Source organism: Dermacentor silvarum, chromosome 1 (assembly GCF_013339745.2).
Source record: "Dermacentor silvarum isolate Dsil-2018 chromosome 1, BIME_Dsil_1.4, whole genome shotgun sequence".
Taxonomy (NCBI): Eukaryota; Metazoa; Arthropoda; class Arachnida; order Ixodida; family Ixodidae; genus Dermacentor; species Dermacentor silvarum.
The window spans coordinates 48,231,585-48,255,865 of NC_051154.1; the positions used below are offsets into that span (position 1 = coordinate 48,231,585).

Consider the following 24,281-nt stretch of genomic DNA (forward strand, 5'->3'; position numbering starts at 1 on the left):
GCGCAGGCCACGCATGTGCTGTCGAAATTATAAACCAAGCACTCTAGAAGAATTACTTCGTACTTTAGATATTGGAAAAGCGTTTGACTTGGTAGATCACGGTATACTATTGCGTAAATTAAAGCATTAGATATAGAAGACACGCACTTTACTTTCTCCGTGGTTATTTAGCAAATCGTAAACAATACGTGGTATAGTTGGGAGCAAAGAATCTTCACTAAAGTAAGTGAGAACGGGCATTCCAGAAGGGTCGTTACTGGACTCAATACTCTCTTCTCTCTTTATTAACGATTATGCTAGATCACTAAGATTTTCTCATCCTATCTCAATTATGCGCAGATGATACAGCTCTAATAATTCGAACAACAACGACGGAGGGTGCTGGCGACAATTCCAGCTGAGAATCGACCACATTCCTGCTGGGATTGAGTGAAAACGTTTCGTACATGGCGGCTCCTCCTAAGTTTAATCCAGGATCTTGATTCCCGTGTCGGTATCCTTTTGGCATGTCGAGCGCAGAAGATAGTCCCATCATCATCGGAGCAGCAGCAGAGAAGCCCAAGCTTCAGCATCACCCTCCATCCACCTCCCACACTGACATTCGAATTGCCTTTCGCTTCAAGCGGAAGGCCAGGGCCCAGAGCGGAAGTAACCTTGAAAAAAAAAAAAAAGACATAATGAAGACAGTTTTCAAACAACCATTTTCTTGCGTCTTTTCTGGTCTACCTGGCCTGTATACTCTCACGGCAATTTATAGTGGCTTATTTTTTGGCATTGTATAGCAGTGTAATTTACTAATACAGGTCAACATATCTTTCTCTTTTGTTTCTCCTTCGTCCTATTCCCTGCAGAATAGCATGTAGGCGAAAATACGCTGCTTTTTCAATAAAGAGCATTCTCTCTCTCTCTCTCTCTCTCACGTTTGTATTCCTTTAACGCGTCGTGGCTCTCAAGTCGTCGCTCCTTTCGTATACTTCTCGTGCGTGTTTTTCAGAACCCTACCTCGGAAGGCACTCGCCAACCTTTGGCGAAGGGTCCCATGTCTGACCTCTGATTCGTAGTGCCGGTGGCAGCCATGAAGCAGATTAGCTGCCTCTCCAAACGTTGCGGCTCGTGCCGTACCTGGCGACCTGAAGTAGAGGTTGCCATAATCGCGCTCGGGAAAAAAAAAAAAAAAAAAAAAAAAATGGGGGAGGGGGGGGGGGACGAAAAAAACACGAAAAAATAAAATCGGGGGTAGGTTATGTCAGGGTCGCAGCCGCAGTGGTTCAGTGAAACGTCTTGTGCGTGCTGCAGAGGGTGTATGGACAGTATGGTATAAATGACGTAACCAAATACGCAAGTCAATTTATTCACGCAATAGAAAGCTTACATGATCAACTTATGTTACCGTATAATGGGTCTGGTCTAATTTTGCAATCGGGCTCACTCCATATTTGTAGTGGGTCTCATTGTTATGCAGAGCGTGCTTGCATGGGCTCTATAGGGCGAAGAAATGACTCCCCTACTGGTGGCGCCCGAAACGGCTATGCGCCGCTTCAGCCCGCCGCACTCGTAGATGGTTGGCGCTCCTGCGCTTGCGCTCCCTATGGAAACGGACACGTTCCGCCGAGGTCAAAGGAGTTGGATATCCCTTGGTCTTGCTGCCCGAGTCTCTTCACGCCATTTCCGGACCCTATATACGTGTTGACCGCGGTGGCGCCATAGCCGAGCAAGCGTGGAATTCCTGCAAAGAATTACACACTTGTTGGTCTAATAATAAGTCCTGATGAGTACAGGTTTGGGTTGGATGAAATATACTTACTACGGCTGACTGAGCTGTCTCAAACGCGACCACTCCCGCTCGGATCGACAACGTAACTGTCGAGCTATGCCTCTGGGAACGCCGAAAGAAAGGCTAAATTTAGCTCCGATTACTTCATGCGTGGCGCGACAACGACGCTATCTACGCTCGCGACGCATGCGCGATCGAGTAATGGCTTCTTTACTCTACACAACAATACCAAAGATGCGTGGGTAAGAAAAAAAAAAGAAAAAAAAAAAAACGTTCGGAGCAATGTGGACGTCGGCGCGAAAGGCATGGAGGGCATGGCAGGGCATCGCTACAAGTGCCACTGAAGTAGAATGTACTAGAATATGGTCGAGTGGGACGAGCGGCTGGGGCGGCGCATGCTTTGCAGTGAAGCGCCCGACGTGGAAAAATACTGGGGCGGCGCTGCGGTCGAAGTGGATTGGGCCGCATCAAGGTCGCGCCGTTGGAAACTGCTGGCGATACTGCTCGGCAGGGTCATTCGTACTACTTCGCGCGCTGGTACTTGCGTTCAGACTGATCAAATGGGGTTCATAATTGCATATGACATCTATTTATGCCTTAGGAATAAATTCCTTTCCTTTCTCTTCTTATTTATTTTTTATTATTTTCTAATGCCGCTAGGTGATTGCGCGTGCATTGCGGCCGCAGTGACGGCTTTCATTCCACCTTGTTATTGTACGGTTCCCTTTGGAGAAAAAATATTTTTCTCGTCCTTCAAGCAACATGTCTCTCTCGTGTGTATTGTTGCGCATATAGTTTTCTATCAGTAGGTCTTGCGAAACGCAGACGAAGCAACGTACGTAACCTTCCTGCTTGCCGCTTCAAACAAGTATACAGCCTATCTGCCCCATCCGGCGCCTTGTACTTAGATTTACGGGACGCATTGGTATAGATTTAAAGAAAAAGAGTAAACTGAATTTTTTTTCCAGTCGATACTTCAAAAAAGAAAAAAAAAAAAGAAAGAAAGCCTGCGGGGTAGTCTAATTAGTGCCTATATCGTGGATACGGCTTTGCGCTGCTAAACTGGAGCTCGCGGGTTCAATCCAGGTGGGAACGAAATGGAAAAAGACTCGTGTACTTCTATTTAGGTGCGCTTTAAAGAACCCCAGGTGGCAAAAACTAAACCGGGCGCCTCATAATCATATCGTGGTTTTGTCACGTAAAACCGAAAAAATTGCTTATATTAAAAAAAGAAAAAAGCAGGTGGCTGCGTTCTTCGGCTTATTTCTGGGGGTGTAAACAACATAAATTATTCTCGAATCTGATTTCCGAGAAAAACATGTTACGCTTATCCTATATTTCATGTTTATAATATACAAGCTGCCGAGTTGAGCGGTCATACATTTGGGAACGGCATTATACATTTATGCATGCATGCATACATGTAATGCCGTTCCCAAATGTATGACCGCTCAACTCGATCTGCAGCTTGTATATTATAAACGGCTGCGTTCAGTTATCCGGTGCGCTGTCATAACTACCCTAATGAAACAATTAAAGGAACGGCATGTCTCACATACACGCAGAGATATGTGCAGATCTGTTGCGTTCGTTGAAGAAGATAAGTGTACGTACCACATGGGGCACCCAGTTTTAATGGGTTGCAAACATGGTGAGACTGTCAAACAAAGTTTTCCTTGTCTGAATCAAGTTAGCAGATTTACAGGCTGCCCCAAAACGGGGCGTGTATATTGAATGAGAGCTAGGAACTTGTTAAGCAGGACTTATTAACACCCATCTGTTAATTCTCTCAGAAACTGCGCCTCTACGCAACAGCCACGACTCTCCGGCAGCAAAATCATTCGGAATAACAGTCCTCACTTGCATGCAGTCACTCACCTTTGAGATTTCAATAGTGCTGTCATGCGTTACATTCGAACGGAAATTACTATTCGGCGTCGTACAGTATATCACACACACACACACACACACACACACACACACACACACACACACACACACACACACACACACACACACACACACACACACGCACACGCACACGCACACGCACGCACACACACACACACACACACACACACACACACACCACACACACACACCACACACACACACACACACACACACACACACACACACACACACACACACACACACACACACACACACACACACACACACACACACACACACACACACACACACACATATATAAAGATCGTTTTGCCTGCTATGAATATTATTGCTGCGAATGAGAGTTTTATTTCCAGTATTCACTAATAAGTGTGTTTGCTACTGCAAACACGTGCGCTTATTCCGGTCGCGAGTTCTCACTTTTTCATTTCAATTATTGCATTTAGAATATTTGTTAATTTTTCCCTTACCTATATATATCGTAAATATATATGTCTATGTACCCTTTGATTTAATTACCTTCGAAATACATTGGTCATTCTTCGCGCCACGCAGTTAATAAATCTGGTTTATTTCACTCTAATATTGTTTTCTTCGATCATTGGCCCTGATCAATATCCACCAACAAGAAGAATTTTCTTACGTAGCCTTCATGGTGCGGAGATACCAGTTACTTTTAGAGGACAGTGGTAAGAACAGCAGTTCACCTGGCTAAAACTACATTTGGCACCGGCCGTCAAGAGTCATGGGCGCACCGAAGCAACTAAACCATTAAAAAATGTACTGCACAGAGGTTCTGAGAGAAAAACTGGGCGGCCGCCAGCGTCCGCGTAGCGAACGCGCGATCGCTAGCAGACGACGCGCTTGACAACGACAGCAAAATTGAAAACGTCGCGTTGTATAATCCATGACTCAAATATATATGTTTGAGAAAATGGTTTAAACATACATTTGCAGTTGAAATAAAGCGCTATTTTAAGAGCGTACTATGCGCAATCGGCCTCGGCGCCCGCAGCGAAAGTACGTTGAATATGCCGCGGAGCGCGTCTCCGCCCCAATCCAGTTCGCTCGCAGCGCCCTCGCACTATTTTTCCACACGCGGCGCCTCAGCGGCAGAGCGCCGTTCGGCCCACTGGACCATTGTCTAGTACACTCTACACTGAAGGCAACAGATGAGCTGAGGGGAAATAGGGGAAGGGAACATTGCCTTCATAATACATTCATTCATCAAACACCCTACCCGCCGTGGTGGCGTAGTGGCTTTGGTCTTGCGCTGCTAAGCCTGAGGGCGCGGGAGCAAATCCCGGCGGCGGCCGCCGCATTTCGATGGGGGCGAAATGCAAAAAACATCCGTGTACCGTATAGATTAGGTGTACGCTAAAGAACGCCAGGGTGTCAAAATTAATCCGGAGTCCCCCACTACGGCGTGCCTCATAATCAAATCATAGTTTTAAGACGTAATTAAAACCCCAGAATTAACTTTTTTTATTAAGACGCCTTTTGCAAGAAATCCTCCGCGAAAACGTTTATTGATAGACATGGCAGTCGCCGAAATGAACTAATAGTATATACACCCTGGTCCGTTTTTTAAATACTGGGTAGACTACCTTGTTTCGCGCAGTCTATACTCTATCGTAAGGAAACAAACCAGTGATCCACGATGTGAAGAGAGAGAGAGAGAGAACACATCTTTAATAAACCTTGAGATAGGGTAGGCTGCAGTGCTCTGGTTTCTAGCGCCTGGAGGCAGAGGGGGTAGGAAGGGGAAATGGGGTGGGAAAGGGAAAACGACTTTCAGATGAACACATCGAGCCCCTCGCCGAACTAACACCAGACCTCTATGACGCTTCACGCCCATGACTTCGGATGACACGCGACTTCCATACTTCGCCGTCTGCTGGCCAGCATGACATTGACCCCAGCACAACATACGAAAAGCCACGCGCGGCCGGCAACTTTCTCAAAGACAAGGGCGTCAATGTCTGTGATACCACGAGGAAACACCAGCGACTGCAGAGCACCTGCATGGGCATGCGAAGACCAGAGGTCGCGCCGGGAACACGTCTTTACGACGCTGCCACGAACATTACCCCCAAAGACGTACGTGCAATGGATCCATCCCACAGAGGTAGCATGGTAATCCTCGGTACTAAGATACGGCGATTCTAGGAAAAAGCCTAAAGAGATGACCAGGCTCATTATTTAGGCATATCACATCGCCACCTTCGGCGGGTCTTGTATCAGCAAACCGTCCATTTCATTACGGTGAAAGAGGTGGAATTTATGCGTATGGCATTATTATTATTATTATTTGTTATTTTTTTCACTTCCTTCCCATTCTGTAGCGAGATGTGCTATCATGTTGCTCGGAGCACGTGTTCTATTGCAGGCGAGAGAGTAGTACATGTGTATGCTATGATCCCCCCAAAAAAGCTTGTTGAAAGTTAGCGCCAGACGTGTGTTGTCTGTGTTCTTCCTCTTGTGTCCTGTTTCTGATGCGCTACGCCTTTTGCCTCCATCGCTCTGTACCCTTGTCGACTTCGTGTTCTCGATGTGGAAGAATATTTGCGAAAGAAAATACTGGCATATCCCTCTGAATGAAGCACGAAGCTACAAAGTAAACTATAGCTATACAAGATTTGAAACTGCGAGGTGTTTTTTTTTTTGTCTTCGTACTACTCTCACGTGGTTGCCAATTTTGTTTTCATGAACTTTCGTCTAAGACATGCTGACATTTCTACGCAGGCAAAATTGATTTGCCCAGCGAGCCTCCCCCCTGGCGCTACCCTGCATCCTCCCCTGCTCACCTCTTGTGCAGTTCTGCAGAACTTATTTGATTATTCTGGGCTCTCGTATACAGGTTAGTTACTCTCGACGCTGAAAGTGAGCCTGCGGTGGCTGCAAACGTTATGTAAGAAAGATCAGCGTCTTTGAGCAGGCGATTGCATAAAGCGTTTAAATGAGACAAGCGCGTCCGCGGGGCAAACGTGACGGGACGCAACGTTTACTTCCAACAGAATCCTAGTCTTGAAGGCTGAGAAAAGGGAAGCAATCCTCTGGGTCAATACGTCGGCTGAATTCTTTCGTCATTGGTTCTAAAGTCTTCGACGCAATCTTAAACTCCTGAGCGCACCTCCTTCAAGCCTCGCGGAGCGCTGCAAGCTAGGATTGCTTTTACGCTCATCGAGTGTCCCGAGACCTCAACACACCTTCAGCTTTCTTACGTTGACGGGCTTGGTCTTCTTTTCCGCATGCCTCAAAGCTGTAGACGAGCATAATGCTGCTCAGGTGTTTCTGCCTCCATACGACGGTGTCTTGCAGACTGCACGCCAGCTAGCCATGCCTCACGTTGTTCAGGGGGTTTCAGCTACCTGTCGTTTGCATCGAATAGTGACCTTACGACGCGCTTATTCTCCTCCACCCACATGGAAGTGACGGCGTTGCTCGTTGAAGTCGTTACAGCGAGTAAAAGTCGAGACTAAATTAAACAACAGCGCCGCTAACAAGTATAGAGCGCAACTGCGTAGAGCAGGCAGTATCGTCAGTATCGTCGCCTTTGTTGCCACAGGATGGTTATTTTCCATGGCCTGATAGGGTGCCACGTGGGGTGCCTTTCGACAGAAAGCGCAGCAGGCAGGACACATATACGCTTGCACTGCTATCAGGATTGGTCCGCCCATCCCACGCAGTTTGCACTACCCCCAGAATCGGCTTGCGTTAGAAACGCGAGTACAATACCGACGACCCAGATTGCCGTGCATAATGTTATCGCATCAAAAGAAAAAGAGAGAGAGAACGCGGACGCCTAGCTATCTGTGCCGTACTACACTGGGCTATACGTGGAGTGCTTGACGCCAGCGCGTGCGTATTAAGTATATCGCAGGCAAAGGCTCAGCCGTTCAACTTTCCCGTATCTCGCTAATCTTGCACGAAACCTTGCTGTAACATAGATGCGTATTTCCATCGCACTTTCACCAAATCACAAGTACTGTCACAGGATATGTCTCCGCGGCTTGTAACAGGGCTGCTGTAGCACACCTGGTGCTCTGAAGTACACGGCAGTGTGAAAGTTTCCGAAAGTTTCCAGAAAAATAAACTGAATTGAATTGAACTGTCGGCTTCAGTGACTGGGGCTTTGAAACGGGAGCCCTACAGGGACTCCAATGTGTGGAGAGATGCCAATTCCGGTTACGCGCATGGCTTTGAAGCTTTTGACAAGTACTATCACGGCGCTTCCCGCCTAATAAATGAATACCAAATGTCGTTTCTTATGGCTTGTCTTTTAAAACCATAGCCTTGGATGCAGTGCTGCCTGGATCACTTGCGAGTTATCTCCGCGCAACTTCAAAGCATGTGGTTGTGCGTCACGACGCGATCAGGCTCATCGCACTCTCCTTAACTTTCTAGAATTAACTTCCTTCGGTTCACGTTGCTAACTCAGAGACTGTTTCTTCTATTTAACATTTTTTTTAGTGGCGTGACCTGCAGTGACCGGCCCTACTGTGTGTGACCTGTACTGTGTGTTCTACTTTATTATTTAAGATTTGTCACCTTGCTCTTTCTTTCCTCCCCTTCTTCCTATCTTCCATTTCTATGTTTCTATCTCCTCCTTTCTCAAGAGTAGACAGGCGCTGTGTCCCTTCCGGTGGCAGTTGCCAGCCTGCTCCTCGCTGTTAAATGTATATATGTTTTTAAATCAAATAATAATAATAATAATAATAATAATAATAATAATAATAATAATAATAATAATAATAATAATAATAATAATAATAATAATAATAATAATAATAATAATAATAATGCATGTTTGCAGCTTTTAAACATTTATGGTTAATATTATAAACAAATTATCAAATACGCGCATGTTTGCGTTAAGGTCAACCCGCATTTGCATCATGTAAATGAGATAGCGATCGGTCTTCGGTATCACCATGATGACACATGACGAGCGAACATACACACAGCTGGCGCGCTGACTGCGTGCCTGGAATGCCGCAGCATCTTTCCGCGTTACACGTGTCGACTGTACGGCGCGAGGAATGCTGCGGCGGGAATCGGTTGTATAGTGGCGGGACAGCGGCAGTTCCTGTCGATGCTAGCGGTAATGAGGGCGGTGACAGGGGCAGTCAAGCGTTGACTTTGGTGGTGCTGTCGAAACGGCATTCGAAGTCAACTTGACGTGTAACCCGTCCGCCCTGTCTACGTTTGGGCTTTCAACTACGGCGTCTGTGGAGTGAACCGTACACAGTGAACAGTGCGTGAGCGAACGGCGAGGCCCATGCATTTGCTGCGCGTGTGAAAAAGCCCTTTCGCAGTCGCCGGCTACCTGGATATCCGCTTGCATGTTGCCTGTGCACTGAATCGCCATATGCAAGATTTCTTCGACGGCTTAATTGGCCTAAGCTTCCGCGAAGAAATGCCATGCAACGCACTTGACTTGCCGCGGATAATGGTAAGTGTTTACAATTTTATGCGTCGTCTGTGAGTTATACCTAACTTTAGTGCGGTGACTGGGTAGGTTTTCTATATCTTCGTGTCTCGAGACTGCTCGAAACCTCGCGGTGAATTGGGTTGTGCTACAACCAGTATGCCTTTTTTTCCCCTTTCTGAACAACAAGCAAACGCTTCCATGTTGGCTTTACGAAGGCATTTGAAAGCTGCTAAATGCGAGTTATCTGTTTATTTCAGCGTAGAACACGCTGAATCAGGCAATAGTGCTGTATAAAAGGCACGGAAGTAAGCGTGTTACTGTTTTTCACATTGCCCTGCATGTTCGTCTAGCTCCATGGCTAGCTTTTTAGGTAGCGACGTAAAACCTTGAGGCTGTTTTGCTCTTCACTGCACCTGCGGCGCTTCACTTAAATGTGACTTTGCTTCGTTTAGCAAATAATCAGTTACTAAAAGCGGCTCCTTAACCACTGCGATCGTTCGCTATTTTATCAGTGCCAATCACTGGCTTCATAAGGATTTGAATCGCAAGCTTCGTGACCCCATCTTCAGTGCATTTGCTACCGACAGTGTTGTCTTAAGTCTCTAAGTGTACGCGACAGCCGCACGTTCATTATCACAAATTGCAAAGTCCAATATCGCTGGACATTTACAAGTCACCATAACACGATCTGCTTTGATTCGGTGTGCACGTATTTAGTACAGTTAGCTGTAAAAGTTTGCGGGCCGCGTGAGCGCGTGCCAGACGGCGTTTCCGCGCCTCTTACCGGCGCGGAAGCTACTTTCGTGAGTAGAACTTGGACGTTAGCAAAGGAAATGCTTCCTTTCGTACCACCTGCCACGTTTGTATTGCCGGCATCATTTCGTAAACTGTCGCTCGTTGGCCTGTGCTACGCTTTTCTGGTTCGACACCGGCATAGGCTACCTGCAATGGTCAGGTGGCGCAGCAATCGGCTCAGCCGTCATCGCCGCCGTGTCAGTTCCGCGAAACACCGAGGCGGCCACTTCTACGAAGGCATGCTTCTGCGGCGCTCGTTTGAAACAAGTCGGGCGTTCTAAACTGTGGTTTTTAAGGCAATCGAAAACATTGAGGCCCATTTTCGGCCACCGACACTTGAGAAAGGACGTCAACTTTACGACAACAACCATGTATATCGTGTCAAAAAAGTAAACAGGACGGACATCGCAGCAAAGTTCTTGTCACAACAAATAAAGCGCGTTTACGACGTCGAACTCAAAGTAAGTTAACAAATAATTTATTCTGCTTAAGTGGGCAAATGCGGCCGTACATGTTTTTCAACTATCATTTGTAGCTTCAGTATACTTCGAGCGTGCCTTGCTCATCACATTTGTCGAGGTTTTGTCGAATTGGCAGGTAACTTGGATGATTCTTTAAGGAGCTTTTTTCTCCGTTGACAAAGTGCCTCGAGCATATTCTGGTGTTGTCGTTAGGGCTCCAGTGTGAGAGGTAATCACCGCTGAAACATAAGAGAGCAATCAGCTGACACTAAGCAACACCAAGACGAATACGAATTTACGAATACTCGATGTGCTGTGGTGCACTCCAGCCTTAGTTCTGTTCTAAACGCGAGAAAATATCGGCATGGGAATGAGTCCGGTTTTAGCAGTCGCGTCTTGATCCAGGCGCAGAAAGGAGCTGCACGTTGGCTTATTAATGCACAACAAGAACTACAGTGCGTACAAAGGTCCAACGCGGAGCGCTTACGAAGCTAGATTTGACACGTAACAACCACTGTGCGTTTGTTTTGGAGCGAGACTTGCTAAACAACTGACCAAACCAGTTTACAACAGCGGGAATCAGATCACGCGTGTTTACGCATGCAGTTGTCGCTGTAGTGTATGTCTTCACGGATGATGCCTCCTGTTTTTTATTTCATTTTTTTTTAAATTTTGCGTTTGCGTCTTAGTTCAACAGAAATTCGCAAGAGCGGCACTTACTTGACGGGCCGAACCGCGACGATCCACCTTCAGCCGTCGGGTTTCTCCCCACAGTCTTGAAGGGAAGCGGCACAATTTGATGCCGACATCCACTTCGCGGTTGTGAAAATACCTAATGTTCTTTTTGTTCACACTTCTCACGGAGGAGCTGCCGAGTGGTCGCGGTGAATCCATTGAAAAATTGGAAAAGGAAGCTTTCAGGCGCGCCTGAGCGCAGTACGGACCAAGGTGAAATGGCGGTGAGGGCCTACTCGCGGGTGCTCACCGCCGCTGCTAGGTGGCGCGACATGTACAGCCAAACTTTGAAAAATTTTGAAAATTAATGAGAGGGCATACAAAAATGCTAGATAAAGAACATGTATAGTATACCTGATTAAATCAAGCAGGCTAGGTGACTATTTGTCGCCGCCCCGTTTCAAAAGGGATGCCAATAAATCATCATCATCATCATCATCATCATCATCAACAGCATTGCAGGTTGCCTATAGTATTACGAACAGGCTTAGGCATATGCTTGCACAGAGCTTCGGGCCGCGTGCTACTGGACTGGCACCATTCTGTACGACGAGCTTCTGCAACTACCTTTTCAGAGGTGCTACTGTCGAGGAGTTGTTGCAAAAGTTGCGGCCGTGAAGTATAACTTGCGTGATTATAATACAAAACTGTCAGGTGGCGTTAAAAACGTCAAAGCGCTTGTGAGCCGTAAAGGATGCTCTTCTGTCCAAGCTCTGCTGTCTAACAGCTTTCTCCGAGCCGTCCCGAGACTGACTCCGCACATTTAGATGAAATGCCAAGGATAATCGCCCAGCAGGAACTTCTGAGAACGTTCACTTTCCAGGAGCGTTGGGATTCAACGTGGATAAAAGCATTAACCAATTAGCGGTCAAGATAAACAAGAAACGTTTAGAGTGTTGGTGTAAAAAAAAAAAGACAGTAAAGATTGATAAAGCCGGGGTCTTTACAGGCATAGGTACGATAGAGAGATATAGGATTTAATGAAGAGAAAAAGAACGAGATAGGCGAAATGCTAGACTGCAATAGATGTAAAAGTTGATTAGCTCAAGCAGGCTATTTGTCGCCACCCTGTTTCGAAGGAAATGCTAATAGAAATCAGCACCAGCAGTTGCTACCGAGCAACCGCATTTTAACATTCTCAAATGTACATTGCCGCATGCGTTCAATCCCCAGTGACGATCGTGGGCGAAATTGTTTTTCTCACAATAGGGTGAGGGTGAAGCTTAAGATAAGATGATTAAGATAATTTGCACGTGACGTCATTGACGCAGCTTCTCACCATGCTAGTGTTCAAACATGGCGGCCACAATGATGTCCCTGCACCATATCATCACTTGCACATCGTTTTGTTTTGTTTTGCGTTTTGTTTTGTTTTGCACATCGCGACAAGACGCACCTGTTCTGCTGCAGTGCTGTCACGTTTCTTGTTTACGCAGCTTTTCCACGTGCTATAGTACCCTAAGGTGGCGGCCATGATGACGTCAATACAAGCGATCTAGTTACTTCCGGCAGACTCGGTCCAAATCAATTACAAGTAGAGCGCTGATATTGTTGACGGGTTAATATTGTTAGTTATTGCGCTTGTTAGTGGCACGAGCATCGAGTGCCACTCTTTTTTTTCTTGCGCAGCATTTCTGGTTCACCCCCTGAGACGACCAGGGCCGAAATTCAAAAAAAAAAAAAAAAAAAACGGAAAAAAATATTACAGTACAAAATTCATGGGTTTCATTATAGGTAAATCAGAGCATAAGTTTAGCTACAAGTTGAGCTACTGAAGTGTTTGGAATAATTAGAATTAGCTGAGACGACCGGGGACGAAATTCAAAATAAATCTGAAAAAAAAAAGTAATACACTACAAAATTCATGGGTTTCATTATAGATATATCAGAGCATATGTTTAGTTACAAGATGAGTTACTGAAGTGTCTGTAATAATTAGAATTAGGAATAACTGATTACCGCACACCAATGCACAGAACACCCACGCTGAGGGGCGAGTGCCACTAAGAGACACCCAAGTCAAAGATTATGATCGCCTACAGTTTTTTTTTTTCAATGGAAATAAAGTAATGTACACAGTAAACAACTTTGCACCCTTAAAGCGGTTTCGAGCACCAAAAACGCCCTTTTGCCAAAGCGAAATTTCCAAAAATGTGGGTTTTCTTAAAGGGTGTTGCGGTTACCAAAACATCTTAGTTTCTGTAAAGGTGTATTGTTCACCTAAAGAACCGTTTTGGCACTAAGGATATGGGCGTCGTATGGGCGGTTAAAACACCTGTTCATTGTATATGTCGTCGCCACCGTGCTGATAAGTGGAAGTTGTTAGACGAAAGATGTTCTATATGGTGCGGCTTTATATTAACATATATATGTGTGGCTTTAAGGTGCCTATTAGCTGACTATATCCAAACAAACGTTCTATCAAGATTTATTGTTTAATTAGGTAGAACAGAGATTCACTCACTGGCCCTATACTGCAGGTCGAAACACCTTGGGTATACAAGTCGTTTAGTAAGTATGTGGGTGTAGGCAGCGCAGCAGTGTTGGGTGAGCGTGATGTGCTTGTATGTCAAAGTGACCTTCACCGTGCCAAAGTGTGGCCGTCGCCGTATCATAATTTGCATCACATGTTACCTGTGTATACGTGTTGTGTGTATGAAAGTGTTTTGCGGGCCGTTGAATCTGGTGTCATAAGTGCTAAAATAAAGCTTCGCGAGACTGTTTTTTTGCAAACATCAGTGACGTATGACGTAATGTTTTAGTAACGCAAACATCAGTAGTTTACGACGCGCACGTTGTTTCCCAGTCGAGAAGGAGCGCAGCTAGTAAGCCTAATTGCATTCATAGCTTATCTTGCCTGACGTCCGCCATGTTGGTTTTGGAGGGGAGGAACCTTTCCTCCCATGGGGGCCTGAGGGAGAAAAATTACTATTTAAGGACGAACATAGGGGCATCACAGTTCCTCTCTAAATGAAGCCAGGGTCACCCCATTTTTTAGAGTGAATTGCAGAATGGAGGTCGTATAGTTTATAATTGCAGCTGTATTTGCCTGTAGATTATTCATATATGAATAAAGCGTGTACGTATGGCTTCTAAGCAATAGGTGTCATGTCTTGTAAACATAAGAAAAAACGGGTATTATGGCAACTCAAAGCGCCCATTGTATGGGTGTTTTGGTTTGTGGAAATGCTTTTTTTTAGGGTGCAAGTGTGTTATAGACAAGTACGGCACCCTTAAGGCGATATAGATCGCAACCGCGGAAATATGGGCCTGTTGTTCTGCCATGGTAAAGGATTTTGAATAGACCAAGTACGTGAGAAGAATACAAGAAAAGACATAGCGCTCTGTCTTTCCTTGTATTCTTCTGACGTACTTGCGCTATTCAAAATCCTTTACCGAAGGGATATAGATCGGTTTACAGTGTAAATCTGTCGTTTAGCTTATTATGCATGGAAATGCAATGCTTTTAAACTATACATATTTTCATGAATGGGGGGCAACAAAACCTTTTCTTCACAATTTTATGCGATAGCCAGTTTATAGCCCCTGCCTGCAAAGCTTACATACGCCACAGGTATAAATTGGTTTCAGCACAAATATTCCAGCGAAACTATGTTATTGTTAATGAGAACCAGTATGATTTTTCTCAGAATGCAGGGCGTTGGTCAAGCAGAAAATGTGGTACGTTTTGGAAGAAATTATCCACTTCCTTTCTTCCGGCTGGTATGAATTGCGAGCGATGCTGCCTCGTACTGCACACGCCGTCGAGTCTGGATTGTTGTAGAACGCTTGCTGTTCAACGGACAACACACGCTGTGTAATCTGGCTGTCACCGCCCGGAAGTGTCCGTGAGGGCTGCTGTTACAAAGTGATGGCCTCTCTCACCGCCAAGCGACAGCTTTTCTATAAACGAATGCGTATCAAATTTCATCGCCAGCTGCGCTGCAAACGCTGGACTCGTGCACTAAGTTATGGTACACTAAAGTTGTGCATCTGACAGTGTGAGATGCGTTTATGACCGTATTGCTTACATCGTTCCGCCTAGAGCCGAAATATTACGTTTATATGCCAGTTATTTTCGAAATAATTTTTTTTCATAGTTATCAGGTTGATGGGCATCTAGACGCTGGAATCATCAGCGAGTAGCTGAGATTGATGAGGATGGAACAGAGTGACATGAAAAGAATTCACTTTATTAGCCGGAGTTTATTGGCCGGAGCCGTCAAATCATGCAATGAATCCACAGTGACCGCTATGTTATACTTTAGGTAAAAACTTGGGCCGTTATGCACAATGCTGCGGTGACATGAAATTAGACTTTCCTAGAGGTCCATGTGCTTTGGAACGCTATATGCCGAGATGTCCGCATTATTTGAGCGCTTGCGAATACAACCAGATCGCGCTGCGGGGCTCACAGGAATAGATGCGTTTCGGACAACACGTCTTGGTGGTGCCTGCATAGTGTTTTACAAAAAGGTGCACCGTCGTCTGACAACGATTAGCACTGGCCACCGGAGAGGTGGTAACCTACAAGCATTAAGCAGCCCGGTAATCTTAATGTGCATAGTAAAATACTTCTTTCTTTCTTTCTGATTCAAATACATTTTACCAACCCGCCGCGGTGGCTTAGCGGCTATGGTGCTGCGCTGCTAAGCACGAGGTCGCGGGATCGAATCCCGGCCGCGGCGGCCGCATTTCGATAGGGGCTAAATGCAAAAACGCCAGTGTCCCGTGCATTGGGGGCACGTTAAAGATCCCCTGGCGGTCAGAGTTAATCCGGAGTCCCCCACTACGGCGTGGCTCATAATCAAATCGTGGTTTTGTTCCGTAAAACCCCAGAATTCAGATTTTAACGACAATGATAACGATATCGGCTAAATATATCGTTACTGTTATACTTGCTTGTTGCTTATACGTGTGTATATATGAATGTATAGTAATATGTATAGGCAATGCGAGTGTAAGCGTGTGTGTGTGTACCCATGTTCCTACTCTGCATACTGTGTATCAGTCAGTGTACAATGTACAGCCGTTATCTTTATGAAAGGGAACATGGCAGATAGCCTCGAAGCACACATGTGGTGTGGCGCCGCGGCGAGAAGTGAAACTAAAAAGAGAGTGTGGTGTCGTTCTTTATACTGCCTACACTCCCGTCATGAATGTGTTCGTCTTCTTCGTAGGCTTTCTTTTTGATCCATCTTTTGTTGGGACATTTTAGCAAACGAAGATTGTTTTCGATAACGATTGTTGCTATCACAGCTTCGGAAGCATTCGAGGCAAACGAAAAGCATAATACATTTCCACAGACCAGACTTGCTTTTACTATCTCACGTGCCGTTGATAAAAGCGAAAATCATATAACAGCGCTTATCATCCTACGTGAAGATGCCATGCGCGACCAGCCGCTCGAGGCACTTTGCGTGTATTCGCGGGCTTCTTTCACGTTGGGAAAAACGCTTTTATGTAGCACGTATTCAGCAACCGAAAGCTGTATTGGGAGTATTTCATGTTGCTCTACAATTTTCTCATTGACACTTCTCATCTAACTATAATATTTGAGAATTTCATTAAGTAAGACTAATTATGTAACTAGGCGTAATGCAAAAAATAATCCGAGTATCTCTAATCGACGGCAAACAACATTACCTTTGTTCTGTCCAGCTACGTGACATTTGCATATCTTTAAATCTTGGCGCATGATAGTTGGGACACCCTGTATCTGTTATACGGCGTTCCTTTAAGCAGCACAAAACTCAAGATACAGATATGACGCATCTACGCAGGTTCAGCTATCGTCGTAGTTTTCGTCGATCACTCCGGAAGATGCGATGCCATGATCATGCTATCAGTTACGAACAAAGCGCTCTTGTCCGGTCGTCTGCCATACAACATAGTAAAGTGTAAAAAAGAAACTGCAGCAAGGGGTGTAGGCAGTAAAAGGAACGGCGCCGCTCTCTCCTTTTCGTTTCACATCTCGCCACGGCACCGCGCCACATGTGGGTTTCGAGGCGATCAGCCACGCGCTCGCGTCTCCCCCTTCATAAAGATGACGGCTGTACCAGTGTATCACAATGTATGTACATCGCATCAGTGTACATTGTTGTTATTAAGGCGAAAGCCTAATGTCCCATCGTTCAGTCGACCTTCAACGTCCTTGAGCGAAAACATGCCGTCAGCACGTATTGTATAAAAAAGATTAGTGAGCTCTCCAGCGAGTTAAATGCAGTTAAAGCGGGCCAAAGCATGACTGAACATGAGCGGATTACAAGGCGAATTAAGAGAAATCAAAGTGAATTAAGAGAAATCGAAGTGATTTAGCAGGAATGGAAGGTAATTGAGAGGAATGGAAGGTAATTGAGAGACCCGCCGGGGTGGCTCAGTCAGCTAAGGCGTTCCGCTGCTGAGCACGAGGTAGCGGGATCGAATCCCGGCCGCGGCGGCCGCATTTCGATGGAGGTGAAATGCAAAAAGGCCCGTGTGCTTGCGTTGTAGTGCACGTTAAAGAACCACAGGTGGTCAAAATTAATCCGGAGCCCTCCACTACGGCGTTCCTCATAATCAGAACTGGTTTTGGCACGTAAAACCCCAGCAAGAAGGTAATTGAGAGGAATGGAAGGTAATTGAGAGGAATGGAAGGTAATTGAGAGGAATGGAAGGTAATTGAGAGGAATGGAAGGTAATTGAGAGGAACGGAAGGTAATTGAGAGGAATGGAAGGTAACAGTAATGGAAACGAATTAACAGTAGTCGAAACGAATTAACAGTAGTCGAAACGAATTAACAGTAGTCGAAACGAATTAAGAGGGGTGAGAAAGCGATTAAAGTGGCTGATGAAATTTGCTAATTAATGCATCGGCACTTGGGCTTTCGTCTTCAAGTCGTCTTAGGGATAACATAGGAGACCCTGTGAATTTTCTTTCTTGCTTTTCTAAAATTGTATGCCTTCGTACTAGAGTATGTCTCTCTAGTTTGAGACGGAACATGCAAATCTAATTCTGACCTCATTGAACGCGTCCAGAATAATTTGATATCAATTTTCTAGCATCAATTTTGACGTTCTGGCGACCCAGCCCTCCAAAATATACCTCAACTCACACCTCTACAATAACGACTTATTAAATCGGACCTTCTGTTCCTCTATAAGGTGGTCCATGGCATTATACATCGTCCAATGCTTCTTAATCATGTGCAACTTTATAAGCCGCAAAAGTATACCATAGGCAGCATTCCACGTTTTCCGCGCTGCCTTGTTGCATTAGACTTTCCTATGGCTCAACTAAAAAAAAAAAAAAATAGTATTCTGCCTGTATTGACATATTTCATAATTCATTACCTATGTTTTGTATATATGCATGTACGTAGATAATCATGTCGTATGATTAGTTCCCTTTTACGTAAAACCTCTTCGTTTTCGGTTTCCCTATTTGTTCGTTTCCCTATCTCAGATTGTTCTGTCTACACCATCTGTCGTATCTGTACATTTTGTCTTGCGTATTAAGTGGTCCATAGCTGTTCCTGGGCACTGTAATAAACATTTTAATTATCACGCAGCGCTCGACTCCGTGGACGCCGATAATGGGACTGTCGGACTGTTCTCGGTTCTTAACGTAGGTGTGATTTGGAGGACAGTAATTCCATGTTGGTTTCCATTTCCTTTGGAAGTTTCGATGGGTGCCCAGCTTTAAAAGACTAATGAAGCGATATCTCCCTGCTGAACCACTTTACTAAATCGTGGACATGGCTCGGCACTCTTGCTATCAGCCTTTCTGCGCCGCGTGTTGCGATATCGCCGTTCCGGTTGCGGCCACTTTATTGCGGGGATGATTTTTTTTTAAAAACTGACGACTCGCAGTGGCTTCGTTCTGCATGCGTGCTATGTACGGAATAAATCTTTCAAATTTTGATAAGGCACTCGTTCTTTTCAGTATTTCTGTTCGGTACCAATTATGGCTATAAAAAAAGTCATGAAAGTGTACGTTCGTCCAAAAACACAAATAACCTAAAATGAGAGTGTAAAATATAAGGGGTGGGGATGGGGAGGGGGAAACGTCTCAGTACGAAACATGCGTACTGGCGCCGTTCTGTCTCCGTTCGGCACGTGTGTAAAATTAATGCCGACCATCGAATGTAGTGGCGTGTCTGTGCGCAGGGCGCAGGTTTGCTGCGCTACTTGCGAAACGCCGGCCGTTTTATCCGTGCGTAAGTTTTACACACGATTAAATGTGTACCAGCAAAGGAAAGGGGCACTGGCTTAGCACTGCTCTCACTTTTCCACACACACACAAACACACACATACGCGCACGCGCGTTTTCTTCGGTAACGGAGGAAACAATCTGCAGGGCATGACTGGGTGATACATTTCGCTAATCAGTGTAAATGAAACCTTGACGTGCGCATAACTTGAGCGTTTGGAAAGTTTTCTTCTTACGGCTGACTTATTGAGGCGAAAGCGTCAAATTTCCCATTGAGCAAGAAAGCCGGCGTCCGTCGTCTGTAGCAACCAAACGGCACCTACACTCGCATTGCGATTAGAGAGGTTTAGCTTGACCGGTAATCAGGTAAACGCGGGCGGACCGGGCGTTCGGGCGTGTTGGCGGAACCGTAAAAGTGAGCGGCCTGTATGGTGCTGCCACCTGGTGGCGCAGAGCTCAACCAGCCAAAAACAGCCAATGTTGCAGTAACCAAGTGTATTCTACGTCGCTGCTGGTGTAAATTTTCGGCAGTGGCGTAATCGTGATGCGGGCGAAAGGGTACACCTGCTGCTGCCAAGTGTTAGCGCGCCAGGTGTTGCCTGAGCGGAGAGGGCATCGCCACGACGCCACGTCACCCTCGCTCTCGGCACGAGCGCTCCTCGACGGAGCAGAGCCAGAGCGGGCGAAAGGGCCCACCTGCTGCCGCGTTAGCGCGCCAGATGTTGAGTGAGGGGAGAGGGCATCACCGGGTTGGCACCGCAGGCTGCTGATGCTGCTGCTTGTTGGCTCGGGCAGCACGTACCGCTATGGTATATTACTCGCCGCGCAGAACTCGAAGGACCGCTCAGCGCCGTTCAATTGGACATTAATGCTTTCGCATTCCCAACTCATAAGTGCTTAGGTGTCCTCGAATTTTCGTTAAACCGTTCTCTCGACCTTGTGACAAAGAGCGGCGTGGCTCCGACGCTGTCCTGTTTTCCTCTGGGTTAGGCTTTTCGGTTCAGCGGGAATAAAATGCCTTCGGGGCCCGATGCGCCACCGAGCGATGAAAAATAAATCGCCAGCTCGCGACACTACGACGCATTACTCATGCTGGCTGCGAAAGGAGAGGAGAGGACGCCTTTCGAAATAGTGAGCGCGCATGCGTTCCAGGCGAAGAAAAATCTGCGCGTGCGTGGCCGTAGCTTTTATGGCGCCGACATGTGTGCTGCACGAAGCCCTGCATGGGGCTTCGTGCAGCGACGCAAGCGCAGCACTGCAACCCTCGCGAGTGCATAGCCGTTCTGAGCGTTGCGCGAATGGTCGGTTAGCTGGAAGCTACAGCAGGCAGAACTATTGTTATGGAACACGACAGAGGGGGGCGGCGGATTGCGACATAACGTTTTTTTTTTTTTTCGAAGCGTGCGTTTTACTTCCGCTGAGCACGTCGAAAGTGGTGGCCGCAGCTGGCGACGTATCTATAATTCGTAACGAGATTCAGCGAGTGTGTTATCTTTGGTTGCCACCAACTCTGAAAACTAAAAAAAAAAAAGTGTACGAGTCGCGCAAAAGTGGGATAAATTTAGAACATTGCGCAACAATGGTTCTTCATCCTGATCAACGCTTCGATCGGTCTGCAAGCTGTGCATAAACAAGATTGGCACCGACAAATGTTGCACTCTCCGGCTAAACATTCATAACAGGCTGAATGACCAAGCCTTTCACTGCAAGTGTTGATAACAGACAGCATAGTACGATGATTATAAAAACCAATACTTTAACGTTAGTGTTCACAGATGCCGGTAATTATTTTCAGTAATCACATGCTTTATCAGACTTTTCTTTCGACTTTTTATTTCAAATAGATAACTTTATGAAACGTTATGTTCTCAGCTGTTCGGACAAATAATGTTTTGTTTGTTCGAGATGGTTCAACATTTCATTAGGAGTGTGCGGATATTAGTATCGAATAGTAATATTAGTAGAATTGAATACGAATCGAATATCGAGTATCTTAAAACATTTTCTGAATAATTTTTTGAAGGATTATCAAACAATTTTCCCATCTTGGTAGTTCCAACATCAGAAGGTTTGTCACTATATACACTGCCCATTATAAATCATGCTTTATTAAAGGCACAAACGGAGCATTGAGAGCAATCCACTAAGCCGATTGTTCAAACTCGGGGCTCCTCGAAGCATACGCGGTCGTGCATTATCATAAAGCTTAGAAAGACAGCCTCGTTGGCCCTAGACAGGGCTAATTAATTCCCGAGTATGCCTGCGCGACTAAATCGGAAATGCATGCCGTCTGTGGCGATGGCAGAGCGAAAATAAAAAAAGAAACGTTTTCTCTAGTTCGAATAGTCGTGACAGATGGTGCCACTATTGTAGAAAGTATGGTGCAATGAAACGTGTTCATATTAAATACAATTAGAGGACACGGGTGCTGCATCTATAAATAGTAGCGAATGGCGTGTGTAAACGCTTTATTACGAGTGATCCTGTCTACCCGGAAAAGTCTGGCTGTCTGATCTGAGCGACGCAGAGTGCTGTCGACTGTTATGTACACTGTGGATGGGATGATCGAGTCATCGCAGTTTTGCTTCAATTTGTGAATGAATGAATGAATGAATGAATGAATGAATGAATGAATGAATGGGGGACTCCGTATTGACTTTTACCACCTGGGGATCTTTAACGCGCCCCCAACGCACGGGACAAGGGCGTTTTTTCATTTCGCCCGCATCGAAATGCGGCCGTCGCGTCCAGAATTTGATCCCGCGACCTCGTGCTTAGCAGCGCAACAAAAGTCGCTAAGCCTTTCAACTGAATGAAATATTACGTTTATTTACACCACTTTTGAAATTATGTGTTTTTAAAAATTTCTGTCTTCGTCGGCAGTGGTGAAGCAGTTGCTGCGTTAAAGGCTTGTTTTTCCGTTTCCATGCGTCGCTTTCAAGGTCCCGGCTGAGCATTATCCAACTAGGAGGCGAAAACTTTAATCACGAGCGAAATGATGCAGTGCCACCTATGAAATTGTAGTGCAGATATATCAAGCACTTGGCGGCTATGCATGGTGTAAGCTGTAATGTAAAAAAAGAAAAAAAAAGAAAAAAAAAACCGCTGTTGCGTCGTAGTTTTTTTTTTGGCAGGGACACCGTCGATGTTTATATCGGAAGCCATTCGATGAAATCGGAAACTGTTCACTCGGGAAGCTGCTAATGTTTCCTAAGACCCATTCTTGCAGAAAAACGTCGGCTGTAGGTTGTTCATGACATCCAAACAACGGATGCGCAAGACATTCCTCCGAACTTGTCGCTGAAAACGAGCTTCCTCACAGGACAAAAAAATTGGCATAGTTTTCGCCCTTGTCCAAATCGTCAGTCCTCCACTTTTCTGTATCTATATTGATGAGGAATCACTACATTTTGTTCGAGCCGTTCTTTTCACATTGAAACCGTGTTTCGCGCATATCTGCGATTGTATTGGGTCAGAGATTAGGTTTCATAGACTGTTGTAAAGTGTGCGGAATGAGTACTGTACAGCCTACTGCTCATCTAAGTATTGATCCTCCAGCGTCATGAGGTGCATGCTCACATGTTCTGATCGTCATTCATTGTGCCACTGCGCCCTTTTTATTTTGCCTCGCTTACCGATTGCAGAATTAGGGAACGGGACGTGTGCCAGCCGTGCTGCAGAATCGGCGGTGACTGGTAGCACTGACGGTATATTGAGAATGACGTTGCCGCATTTTTTGCAAGGAATCCAGAGCCTTCTTGAGATGGCATAGTCGAAGTATGAGTGGTTGCCACGATGATATTGTGTAGTACTGCGTATTCCTCAAAGATGTGCCACTTTAATGTTTGTTTGAACTGCTGAACAGCTTGAGTTGCTAAAGTTTTCGCGCTTATATTGTGCACAGAGGCAGGTTATAGCTCTATTTATCGCGTACCACGTTCGACGCCACCCCTTGCTTGTGCTGAAGGTGCAGTAATTTGATATTGCTCATAGGAAGGTGCGATCAGACGCCGCGAGGTGCCTGCCCTAGGCCCAATTAAGCATATCAAGACATTCCGCCAATACGAATATCAGATTATCCCTTTCCTGACGCCAGGACCAGATTGTTGTCTATAGGTCCGATAAAATATCACACACGGCTAGTTTCCAATCTGTGCACAGAAAATCAAGCGGGTCAAGCTCTGGTGGTCAAAGTCAATCCGAGGGATTCCAGTATGCGTGATCTGTCATAGCCCATGTGTTGCTTTGTGGCGTCAAACCCGGTCGATCGGTCGGTCAAAGTGCTTGCAGGGCTGGCAAACTGTAGTAATGCTTTGAGAGGCACGGAGTGCGGAGTTCTTCCTCGTCTGGGCGGAAGCCCACAAGTCTTCTGACTTTCTCGTTGTCATCTGCACCACTGCAATCGGCATGCCGAGCTGATTCAATGCCAGCGGCGCTAAGCCACTTGCCCGAGAGGGCTTTCCCCGGTGTTTCGAAAGCTGCACACTCCAGAACAAAGTGCTCTGACGTGGTCGGCACTCCGCAGCTGTGCCAGTCTACGCTTGGCCGGAAATTGGTTTTGGCGTGGCAGTATGGAAAAATAAGCTGTTCTTTGTGGCTGGTACAGGATAGGGACCAGCTGTTTGGAAATTAGATGGAATCGTTGATATTGCATAAGGCGTGCAAAGCGCTGCAGCCCTACTCCTAGGCTCAGTTTAGTTTCTTACAATCACGGACATTTTTGTACAGTGAAGTGGTTGGCCTCTAGTTGGTCGGGATTTCTCTCGGCGTCGTCGTCATGAAAACGCACACACACGCGCGCGCGCGCGCGCGCGATATACAGGGTGTTTCAGCGAACACTTTCAAAAATTCTTAAAGGTTGCCTGTTGCAGATAGCACAATTCTAGTTCATGAGCTGGTCTACTCGAAGAGGCGGACATTACTTGCACAAGAAATTGAAATGCATAATCGAATAATTAACATAAATTCACTAATTA

The 24,281-nt window shown here is 45.8% G+C and overlaps 1 protein-coding gene across 2 annotated transcripts in view; it reads left to right on the forward strand.

Annotated features, from left to right (window-relative positions):
- Positions 1 to 8,702: 8,702 nt before the first annotated feature.
- Positions 8,703 to 24,281, forward strand: part of LOC119462391 (transmembrane protein 163) — a 90,540-nt gene continuing 74,961 nt past the window's right edge. Inside the window, exon 1 of one of the 2 annotated variants that reach the window (XM_049667668.1) lies at positions 8,703 to 9,143. The gene's annotated coding sequence lies outside the window, so the exon portion shown is untranslated. The remainder of the gene's footprint in view (positions 9,144 to 24,281) is intronic. The other variant, XM_037723738.2, reaches the window with a different exon arrangement.